Source organism: Staurois parvus, unplaced genomic scaffold (genome assembly GCF_062004578.1).
Source record: "Staurois parvus isolate SC_StPar_1 unplaced genomic scaffold, SC_StPar_1.0 ptg000714l, whole genome shotgun sequence".
NCBI classification, from domain to species: Eukaryota; Metazoa; Chordata; class Amphibia; order Anura; family Ranidae; genus Staurois; species Staurois parvus.
The window spans coordinates 4,020,965-4,033,443 of record NW_028318510.1 but is presented as its reverse complement, the minus strand read 5'-3'; the positions used below and the strand labels follow the sequence as shown (position 1 = coordinate 4,033,443).

Here is a 12,479-nt window from a genome sequence, read left to right as displayed (position 1 = left end):
AATTGGATCCTGTCTAAATTGGCCCTAGTATGAGTATGTATGAATGTGAGTTAGGGACCTTAGATTGTACACCCCTTTGAGAATTAGGGACTGATGTGAATGTACAATATATATGTAAAGTGCTGCGTAAATTGACGGCGCTGTAGAAGTACCTGAAATAAATAAATAAGTGTGCACACGAAAAAAAAAAAAAAAAGTAGACCATGCAATGTACTTGGATCTGCATATCAGCATTGCTGTGTCATCACACTGCACACCAGTGGTTGCATTCTAATGCAGCCGCTGGTGTGAACTGGCCTTTAGACTTGGTTCCCACTATGACTCACATATGAAACACACAGGAATGTGCATCACATTCCTGTGCAATTCACATGCGATTCAGTGCGGTGCAATCTGAACCCATTCATTTTTAATAGCCTCAAATCGCACCGTACCAAAAGTCTTCCATGCAGCAATTTTGGAATTGCACTGCAACCTGAGTGGATCCCAGCAATTTTGCGGAGAGACTACCAAAGTCTAGAGCAACTCTGCAATGTCTGCTGGTTATAGTCTGCTGTCGGCTGATTCGGGATCACAGGAGTGTAAAAGTAAGTGAACTCCTGTGACCCCTGATAGCAATATGACCCAAAAAGCTTTGGTCATATTCCTCATTTAAAAGGCAAAATGAATGGCATGCAAAGGTACCATCTAGGGCTTTGTTATTGAAATTCCCCCGATACCAGAGAAGGAATGAGGAAAAATCTGCAACAGCAACAAAAATAGAAACAGAGTAAGAAAAGCCTAACAGACCCATCACTATTTTATTTGTTTTGTAGCTATTGGAGATTTTCCCTAAAATCCTCTCTGGCCAACTTTACCCTCACATACTCTTTCATCAAACATGTACAGATTTATCGGCTGAATGACCAAAATCCATAGATTTTCCCCATCCATACCAAAACGGATCTCACTTGGCTGCTACTGTGTTCTGACAGCCGGCATCATGTACCTGTAAGAAAACTCGGACAGTAAGTGCAGCCGATTGGCTGCCGTCACTGTTCAGATGACTGTTACTCCAGGCTCCTATGATTTCACAAAGCTTGTTGAGCCGGGTGGTGTCAAGAGGGCAACCCAAAGCTTGAATTTTCTTGATTGACAGTAATTGGCCAGATTTCTATCCATGTATAGCCAGCTTAAATTTCTCTAAAGCTGGGTACACATAGGCCATATATCAGAGCAAATGGTCAGTTTGGCAGGAACCAGCTGACTTTTGGCCCATGTGTACAGCTACACGACCAGCTTCTGTCGAACAGGCATGCTGGAAACCCAATCAGCACTGGCAGCCAATGGCTGTGAGTGCTGATCAGTTTGTAATGGCAGGGGGCAGGGCCACTGTCAGAACACAATAGTTCAGCGGGGAGATCCTCGCACTAACATTGGATGTATTAGTACTGCGACCTGCAAGTTTTTTTTCATTCAGCCCATTGGATTGAAAAAAAAAAAAATTCCTGTGTGTACCCAGCATTAGGCCTCATTCAAACTGACAAATGACATACATCTGTTTATGAACCAGCAAGTGAACAGCAGTCTCAGCCCAAACTCCCACCAGGCCACGCCCACAACGCATTTCCCTGTGCCCCACGGAGTGAAACGCGCTGGGTGCATGGCCTGGCAGAAGTCCAGGCTGAGCCTGCCATTCACTTCAACACAGTGGGCTTGCTTTGGTGTGCGGTTTTTGGGACACACTGCTCATTCACATTACGTTCGGAGCTTAGATGAGCTCCCTCCCTCCCTGGACAAAGGATCAGCATCTCCTACAGGCTGAGCTGCACATCTATATATCTGACATTTCCAAATGCTTGTAAAGGACTCAATCCCACCATGTATGTTAAGCCGTACTGATATGTCTCCCTCCTTTTTTCTGGTGCTATATAAATAAAGCCTGTATAACAAATAATAATAAGCGCAAATCAACACAGATGCACACAGAAAACAATTTTCTGTGTGCCCTGTTCACAACATACATCTGCAGTCACGTGCGCTAAGTATAAATTTAAACATTTAAGTGCTCGTAATGGCAAGTACATTTAAACATAGGAGAACTTGATCCGGGAAGCATAAAGTATGTTTATACTGCCCATAAAATTTCTCCTGCATTTAAATAAGTCAAACGTAGGATGACCATGTGAATGAACGGAGCCCTTAAAAGCAATGAAAGCCCATTAGGCATTCTAATCCTTCCTTACTGTATCAAAAACTAAAAATAAAGGTTTTGGCTGGACATACATTTCAAATACATTGTTTATGGTTGCCCAGACATTCTGTACTACAATCTATACTGGAAAAAGACACCGCACACTACTAAATGTACAGGTGAGCACTGTTCTATGAAACCTTCTTTCCGGTTACTTTCCTGATGTGCATCGTACAAAAAAACAGAAATAAATGATAGTGCTTGGAAACAGTCATCAATTACGCTCCATAAGTAGGTTACAGAACATCTGTGCTTTTCATTGATACTAAATATACACCATCCAGAAATAATTTGGGACACAAATAAAAAATGATAGGTTTGCACACTGCTGGAATGCAAAATTCAAGAAGTTATCCAGTTTAAAGAACAAAAAAAAACACACTATAATGGATTTCTTAATAATCTACTGTATAAATATAATAATGATCAAAAGAGAGCTGCTGGGAACCCTTCACTGGGTTAGAGGATTCCTACCAAAATACTGTACAGGACAAATGTATTCTTGTAACGGAGAACTATGGGCTAATTAAAAAGTAAAATAGGAATGTAAGTTGCGGAGTTGCTGACATCACTAAACAAAAGCAAATCGATATTTTCCTCTGAACAGCACCACAAATCAACATTCCAAAAATGATGGCCACTTATATCTGCATCTTTACCCATCACATCCATTACAAAATGCTGACTGCCAGAAGAGCCTGCACACTGCTAGGTGCTAAAAGCTTCCAACCACTAATTCTTTAATAAACTTTAAAGCCGAACTCCAGGAATTATCTGTATTGTGTACTTACATTGTTCCAGCTTGACACAATGTAACATATGCAAATCTCATGCCTGATGGGAATCTTGGGAAGCTGAAATCACTGTAGTAGTTGGTGCTGCTACAGGGATAACCGCAGTGTTGCTGGTTCTGCTCAGGTTCTGTGCGTATGGCTTCCCGCCTGCACAGTGAAGACCAGGAGGCAGAACTGCTGCCTTTATAGAACTCCTTGGACCCATTGACTGGATGAGGTGGAGAAGAGGGGTGGTGACCCACCAGATCTCAGGTATGAGATATGCATACTTTGTACCAAGCAGGACCAATGTAAGTATGCAGTACAGATAATTCTTAGAATTCAGCTTTAAAAGAAAAAGTATGGCCAAAGCTTTTTGGCCATATTTCTCTTCTGGGTAACAGGAGGGCACTTAATCTTGCTCTCCTGTGACCCAGAGTCAGCTTATAGGAGGCTATTGACCACTGTCAGTTGACATGGCAGAGCCGCTCCAGGCTTTGGAATGATCCTGACAATATTGTTGGGATTCTCCCAGGTGCCTGATTGACAGTTGGCCCTGGCTCTCAGTGCCAAAGACAGTTCTCTCCAACCTGACAAAGGATGAGCAGAGTGGAGAGCACTGATCAACAACCACTGCACTCTGCTCCAAAACAGGCTAAGAAATTAGCAATCGGCAGACATGTAAACTCTCAGATCTTGGGCTTAGAGCCGAGGTGGGCCAGCTGCAGCATCACACCAATGCTGCAGCACAGAGGTGAGTGGGCATCTCCATTAAGTCTGAACAGGAGACAACAGGGACACAGCTTTCAATATAAATATGAGTTACCATAACTCTTCAAAAGGTGATTTTTGTTGTTTTTACCTCTGTTGCAAAAGTTTTCTCTTACCATCCCAATGACAGCAAGACAACGGATCACTTTTCATCCAACAAAAGGGGGTAAGCAAAGGGATGAACAATTTGCAAAAATGTGATTTTTTTTTCCATTTCTCTCATGTCTCTTTCCTGATATCTGCCCTATATCATGTAGAAGATCATTCAGTGCTTTAAAGAAGAGTATGTGGAGACATTAAGAGGACAGCAGAATGCAAATAAAAGATGTAGTATAAACACAAACATACTGTAAGTGATCTGACCATCAAAAGTATATAGTCAGCACCATCACTGGCAAGTAAAAGGTTTAAAAGCCTGTGTCAGTTTGTGGTGTAGGTCATCCAACCCTTTGCCAGACACCATATAACACAGGAGAATTAGTGTAAGGCTGCACTGTTATACTGATACAAGGAACCCGTTAAAAGGTCACGTAATATACTATTACACAAGTTCTAGGTGGTGTGCCATTAAAGCTATGTTATGAGTGTTAACTAACCAGCACAACCCAAAAATTGTCACATGACCAATAAATCATAAATGAGGAAACAAAGTGCTTTGCCTCAAATGGGCCCGTCACTTACCCGATAACACGTCCCTTTCCTGGCGTCCTCTCTGCTTGTCAGCCTGACAGCAAAAATCTATTCTTGAAATTCAGGCATCCGTTGACAAACCCAGTGCTGAGCCAAGGACCTAATTGATCAAAACATAAATATTCAGGTTAATAGACTTCCCACTCCAAAGGTCGATACAAACAGGAATTAAAAAAAAAATAATATCTTATTGGACAACCATAATGAGAAAAAAAAAAAAAAAAAAAGATTGTGCCTTATACTGAACTCTTTCTGAAAATGCTAGTTGCCTGGCAGTTATGCTGACCCCCTAGTACACGGGTGTCAAACTGGCGGCCCTTCAACTGTTGCCAAACTACAAGTCCCATGAGACATTGCAATATTGACAGCTACAAGCATGACTCCCAAAGGCAAAGGTATGATGGAACTTGTAGTTTTGCAACAGCTGGAGTGCCGCCGGTTTGACACCCCTGCCCTAGCAAAAGCCTTTACATCTCACTTGGAAAAAATTACGCAGATCAGGAAAGCCTACAAATAATCGAATGTCCTAATTTGCATTCTTGTTTCTGGTCATGGACCAGAAGCAAAAAAGAAGGATGTCAGGTGTACAAACAGCATTTCCAGATAGAGAGGCCAGCAATGACAGCCCTACAGGCCTTCCATTAAAAAACCATCAGCATCCACGATCATTTTATATACCGAACAGACAACCCTGACTCTGGCCTTATCTCAAGAAACTCATGGGTGGAAGATTGCCTAGTTTCTAGCATTTACTTCCATCATATGCTGTTCTGGTGGCTCAAGAGTGGTAAACACTTTAGAGAATACACCACAACAATCAGTAAACATGTAGTTCATACTTTATTGCAAAAAAAATAAAAAAAATTGGAAAAAAAGATTTTAATTTCAGTTCTATTTTCAGGGAGGCAATTTTATGTCAGAAAAGCAGTTCAATGTGTAAACAGTAAAACACTTACAAAACAGGAAAAATCTATTTGATCAATAATAGCAAGCACAAAAAGCACAGCAACCAATTCTGTCACTGAATTTCAATAATGACAGTCTTTATCAGACTTGACTGACAAATGCATGACCATGGCCAGTCAAAACTGTTCACATGCAACAGACTGTACTGTCAGTGAATTAAAATTATAGACATTACAAAGTATAATATGTAAGGACTGTATATCCAGCTTTTCTGGGCTAACAGCCTCTCATCAATGCAAGATATGAAGCAGCAGTTCCTATGTATTGCTTAAAGTTCTACTGGGCACTTTTACCCCCTTCCTGCCCAGTTCAATTTTCAGCGCTGTCGCATTTTGAATGACAATTGCACGGTCATGCAATACTGCACACAAACAACATTTTTATCTTTTTTTGAGACATATACAGCTTTCTTTTGGTGGTATTTATTCACCTATGGGTTTTTTGTTTTTTACTAAACAAAGTAAAAAAGACTGAAAATTTTCACTGATGTGCACTAATGAGGCTGTAGTGAAAGGGGACTGATAGGCGGCACTGATGGGCATTGACAGGCATCACCAATGGGCACTGACAGGCAGCACTCATATATGGCACTGACAGGCGGAACTGACTGGCACTGAAAGGCAGCTCTGATGGGCACTGATATGTGGCATTAATGTGCACTGGTAGGCACTGATATGTGCACAGATATGTGGCTTTGATGTGCACTTGTATGTGGCATTGATGGGCACCGACAGGTGGCACTGATGGGGCTACACTGATCATCAGGGAACCGATAATCAGTGCCCTGATGATCACAGTAGATGTCCCCTCTGAGCAATGCCAATTACCGTCTCTCCTCTTCTCACGCGCTGTCAGTGTGAGGAGAGGACTGCCGATAACTGACATTTCCTTGTTTACATGCAATCAGTTGTAATTGGACACAGCTGATCACATGAGAGAGTCAATGTCATTGGCCCTTTAATGTGATCAGTGATCCGCTGTGTCCCAGGGACAAAGCGCACCGCCGATCACTGCGCCTCGTGCCCATGGGGGTGCTCATGAGTAGAGAGAGTGGGAGGACGTCATATGATGTCCTCCCAGAACGAGAGCCACCGCCCGCCCCCGTCATTTCCTTATTTGGCAGGTGGGAGGCGGTTAAAGTGGGACTTAAAGGATAAGTTCACCTTTGATACATAACTCTGATATGAGCAGGCAGTTACACAATGACAGGAAGCTCAATGAACAAAACTAAAAAGCTCAAACAGCGCCTTGGTAGTTCATAGAGAACTACAAGCCAACAGCCGCAAAAGCAGTGGGTACTTTTAGAAGGGCATGCTTAGCTGAAATCCCCACCACCAAATGAAAGAAAAGAATGCCTATGAAGACACCTGGGATGTATGACAGCATTTGGGGGAGTGAAACCAGGAAACAACTGAAGAAATGTAAAAACAAACGCAGCATAGGAATTAAAAATAGTTATGCTGATTGAAAGAATAAAGTATTGCTTTAGGGAGACTCCGTCAGTCTCTAAAAAACAAAAAAAAACACACACACAGTTCCCTTACAGAGAAGAGCTCTTAGTCCTCATTCACACTGGACCCCATATACTGTTCTCTCCTGGCCCCCCTGTACACTGCTTATCTGAAGTTTGACCCAGAAATACTGCTACAGTGCGCAAAATCACACACACACACACGAAAAAAGTATGTGAACCCCTTGAGATTACGTGGAGTTTTGCATGAATTGGGCATAAAATGTGCTCTGAACGTCATCTAAGTCACAACAATAGAAGAACACAGTCTGCTGAACATAATAAGACACAAACATTAGATGTTGCCATGGTTTAATTGCACATAACATGTAAACATTCACAGTGCAGGGAGGAAAAAGTATGTGAACCTTTGGACTTAACTGGTTGACCCTCCTTTGGCAGCAATAACCTCAACAAATGTTTCCTGTAGTTGCAGATCAGACCTGCACAACGATCTGGAGTCATTTTGGACCACTCCTCTTCACAAAACTGTTTCAGTGTAGCAATATTCTTGGGATGTCTGGTGTGAATCGCTCTATTAAAGTCATGCCACAGCATTTCAATTGGGTTGAGGTCAGGACTCTGACTGGGCCACTCCAGAAGGTGTATTCTGTGCTGTTGCAGCAATTGTTTTGTTGAATTACTTGTATGCTTTGGGTCATTGTCCTGTTGCATCACCCATCCTCTGCGGAGCTTCAGTTGGCGGACAGACGGTCATATGTTTTTCTGCAAAATGTCTTGATAAACTCTGGAGTTCATTTTCCCATCAATGACAACAATCCGTCCAGGCCCAAAGGCAGCAAAGCAGCCCCAAACCATGATGCTCCCGCCGCCATGTTTTACAGTGGGGATGAGGTTTTGATGTTGGTGTGCTGTGCCTTTTTTTTCTCCACACATAGTGTTGTGTTCTTCCCAAACAACTCAATCTTGGTGTCATCTGTCCACAGTATATTTTGCCAGTAGTGCTGTGGAACATCCAGGTGCTCTTTTGCAAACTTCAAACGTGCTGCAATATTCTTTTTGGACAGCAATGGCTTCCTCCGTGGTGTCCTCCCATGTACTCCATTCTTGTTTAATCTGTTCCTTATTGTAGGTGTTCCTTATTGTAGATGTGTCAACAAAAATGTTAGCATGTGCCAGAAATTTCTGTAGGTCTTTAGCTGACACTCTAGGTTCTTCTTTACCTCATGCAGCATTCTGCGCTGTGCTCCTGCAGTCATTTTTACAGGATGACCACGCCTAGGGAGAGTAGCAACAGTGCTAAAGTTTCTCCATTTGTAGACAGTCTGTCTTACCGTGGACACATGAACATCAAGGCTTTTGGAGATACTTTTGTAACCCTTTCAAGGTTCATGCAAGTCAACAATTCTTGATCGTAGGTCTTCTGAGAGCTCTTTTCTGCGAGGCATGGTTCACAGACAGTGCTTCTTGAAACCAGTAAACCCAAAACAGGTATGTGTTTAAGGGCAGGACAGCTGTCAGCAACACATCCAATATTATCACACTGATTGGAGTCAAGGTTGGCTCACTCCTGGCTCCAATTAGCTCTGGGAGAAGTCATTAAGCTAGGGCCTCACATACCTTTTCCTCCCTGCACTGTGAATGTTTACATGTTATGTGCAATTAAACCATGGCAACATCTAATGTTTGTGTAGTATTATGTTCAGCAGACTGTTCTTCTATTGTTGTGACTTAGATGACGTTCAGAGCACATTTTATGCCCAATTCATGCAAAACTCCACGTAATCCCAAGGGGTTCACATATTTTTTTTCTTGCGTGTGTGTGCATTTCTGGATAGGGAGCACGCGCCCTACCCGCGCCGCCGTTCATGGCTGTGGCCGGTAATTACTCGCTGGCGCCCGGTGATTTCTGCAGATCTCCAACAAGGACTGTTTTGTTTACTAACAAAGCACTAGCATCCAGGGCAGTGCGATTACAGTGAAGCACATTGACAAGGCCTCCAAGTAAAACACTCACTGCACACAGTTAACCCTTTGAGTGCCCCTCATGTTAACCCCTTCCTGCCCAGTGCCATTAGTACAGTGTCAGTTTTTAAAATTAATTTTTTTTTTTTAATTTCAGTATACCGCCATTTGTAAACGCTATAACTTTCATGTAAACCAATTAAATTTACACATATTGGGATTTTCTTTTTTAGCAAAGATATGTAGCAGAATACATTTTGGTGTAAATTTATGACAAAATCTGGTTTTTTTTTTTAAATTTCTTACTGGACATGTTTAGTAGCAAAAAGTCAAAAATATTGTTTTTTTTTCTCAAAATTGTCGGGCTTTTGTTCTTATAGCGCAAAAAATAAAAAACTACTCAGGCGATCAAATACCACCGACAGAAAGCTCAATTCCTGGGGAAGAAATGACGTAAATTTAATTTGGATGCAGCGTTCCATGACCGCGCAATTGTCAGTTAAAATAACGCAGCGCCGTAACACAAAAAATGGCCTGGTCAGGAAGGGGGATAAATCCTCAGGAGGGAAAGTGGTTAAGGAGGTAAGTTTTAATATTTATTCCATTGTTTAATGCTCGAAGAATAATGGTTGTTATATGTACAGCTCGTTGATCACATCAATGTTCCATGAGTTGTACATATGAAAATTATTTCAGGGTTCCTCGAGATCTCAGACTTTTTGCCAGAAGTTTCTCAAAAGGTTAAGAAACCCTGGTCTAGAGTTTGGAAACATTTCCACAGTGCAATTTGCTGCTGAGAGCAAAGCCGCAAATTGCAGCATAATAAAATTACTTTCAGTTTGTAAGACTACTGGCACCGTTTCTTTTTTTTTTTACAATTTCTCTTAAAGTTTTCATTTCTTTCCAGAAAAAAACAGGCTTAAAAATTTCTGGAAAGAAATGAATGTGCATGCATACCCCCAAGCACAGACCAAAGCATATGGTTAGCACTTCCGCTTAGCAGTACTAGGGTCGTTGGTTTGAATCCCAACCACGGCACCACCTGCCTGGAGTTTGCATGTTCTCCCTGTGCTTGCGTGGGTTTCCTCCGGGTACTCCAGTTTTCTCCCACACTTCAAAGACATGCTGGTAGGTTAATTGGCCCCTGTGTAAATTGGCCCTAGTATGTGTATGTATGAATGTGAGTTAGGGACCTTAGATTCTACACCCCTCGAGGGTTAGGGACTGATGTGAATGCACAATTGTTATATAGCTCCGTCAATTTGCGTAGCGCTTTACATAACGACCTGTAATAAATAAATAAAATAAATAGCCTGCAATGCGCATGCCTCCCCTGAGCACAGCATCACTCAGCAGGTAGCATAACCTGATATGCAAATGGAGGTGAACCTTGTGGTGGCTGAATTTAATATTACAAAAAATAATTAAAGAAATGAATAAATAAAAAGATCCAATGAAAGTTGACAAGCAGTGCCTTAGAAGTTCCGAGGCCGTTGAAAAGCCCTGGGGAACAGAGTATTATTATTCTGGGTGGGGTGTAACTGAAATAACCAGCAACAATACTGTAAGGAGTTCAAACAGGTCACAGCTATTTTCTATCAATGAAAAGGGAGAAAAAAAAGAACACAACAGCCTGCAAATGTTACACAAAGTGCTTTATGACAACAACATATTCTTTTAATCCCTACCTGATACACTGAACATTTAAAAGTCTTTTGCAGGACAGCCAAAATTATTAATTAACTGAATAAACTTTCCCTGCAGGGTCTGGCCGGCTGTTGTGTTTGATGTCAGAAGCTCTGGGGCCATCACTTAGGAAAACACAATTCATTGCCAAGATAAATCCTATTATTTTGCAAAGAAAAAATTTAGTTTAACTGTAGCTTGGAAATTTCATATTCCACAAATCTACATTTGACTGCACAGTGTTACTTTCTATTTGTGCATGTATAGAGTAGGCTTTCCGTTCTCAAGGCTTGATTGTCAGTGGGATGATCCCCCCCCCCCCCCTTACAACCCTGAGCAACCTCTGGAGCAAACTGGTGTCCTAATTTAAAGTTAGCCTAGGCTATGGACAATCCCACCCCCTACATGTGTAAAAAGAAAACAGGGAGATCCTGGGAAAGCTGACCTCACACGCCTGTAGGCTTGTTCTATCACCGTCGCCTACAGGCAGTGTACAGTAAGTGTATTTTTGCTTCTTGTTCTCCTATTGTGTAACTTAATGCTACTTTTTTACATGGTGAGTGGGGATTTACAGTTAGATGGACTTTGCATTTTTTATTCAGTATCTGCTTTAACAAACAGTAAACGAACATGTTAAAAAAAACACCCCACACTGACCACGGTACCTGCAGGTACTTTAGAGCAATTCATCCCCAAAATGTACAGCAAAAGGCAATCCAATCACTCTTTGTACCCCTCCCCCCCCCCCCCCCCCCCGTTCCAGCCTGCTCGCTCTTCAAAACACCTCTATGTTTTGAGTCACTCCTATGAGGGGTAGCAGAGTGAGATGAGAGACGAGCTGCTGAGAGAAAGACTGCTTGATGTGAATTTTGAGGACACATGTCTCTACAGTGCCCAAAGCTACAGTGGTCAGTATGTTCTTGCTTTAAAGCTCATTTACAATTTATTAGGAATATGTATATACTTGAATGACAAATTTTTGTTAGGTATTAAGGGTTAGGGAGTTAATGCTGGGATGAGGCTAAGCATCAGGGATAAGAAGAGCTCAGTAGAATTGTTGTGAACAGTTTCATTTACACTCACCGGCCATTTTATTATTAGGTACACCTGGTCAAGTGCTTAGTAACACAAATTGCTAATCAGCCAATTACATGGCAGCAACTGAATGCATTTAGGCATCTAGATGTGGTGAAGACGGACGATCGCGCGCCAGACCCCAGCCCTTCTCACCAAACTTGTGACCGAAGGACTAGCCAATCTAAAACCATGATGTCATGTGCATAACAATGCCATGCCCAGCTGTACCCTGCACAACGATTTTCCAGCTAATGGACCACAAATCGATGTACCGGCAGCCTGAATGCGATTGTTACTGGGTCAGGGTAATTACGCAATTAACCCTTCACACTGCCACCACCTCTTTTTTGTACAGAGAAAGAGGAAACTCGGCAATATCAGCAATAACACTATGATGATTGGATAATCGTCTGTATACCACTGTCACCGTAGACAGGTTATACAGAGGGTTAAAAAACACACACAGTAGCGCTCTTTTAGAGGCAGGAATTCGTAAATTGCAATATGGAGCGTTAGAAACAGTTCAGCACTTTCAGAAAGAAAGATTTATTACTAAAAAGGTCAAAAGGGTGCAATAAAAATATTTACAGAAAAAAGATGTAACATATATATATATATATATATATATATATATATATATATATATATATATATATATATATATATATATATGGAAAACAATAGCACAGCAAAGGGTAACAGAAAGGAGGTTAAAGTACTTGCCAATCAGCCGTGGGTTAAGCAGATCAGGTTTCAGAGCAAAAGGGCACTGTCTCCCAAGTTGGTTCTGATGTTAAAAGGGAGAATTCTTCAACTTCCACTGTTAGGCCTGGCAGACTATTTTGTA

General features: G+C 41.7%; 1 protein-coding gene across 1 annotated transcript in view; it reads right to left on the bottom strand.

Moving 5' to 3' along the window:
* The window catches only part of ERBIN (erbb2 interacting protein), a 349,377-nt gene that overhangs the window by 253,394 nt on the left and 83,504 nt on the right, over positions 1-12,479 (bottom strand). Inside the window, exon 2 of the mRNA XM_089653472.1 lies at positions 4,459-4,567. The gene's annotated coding sequence lies outside the window, so the exon portion shown is untranslated. The remainder of the gene's footprint in view (positions 1-4,458; positions 4,568-12,479) is intronic.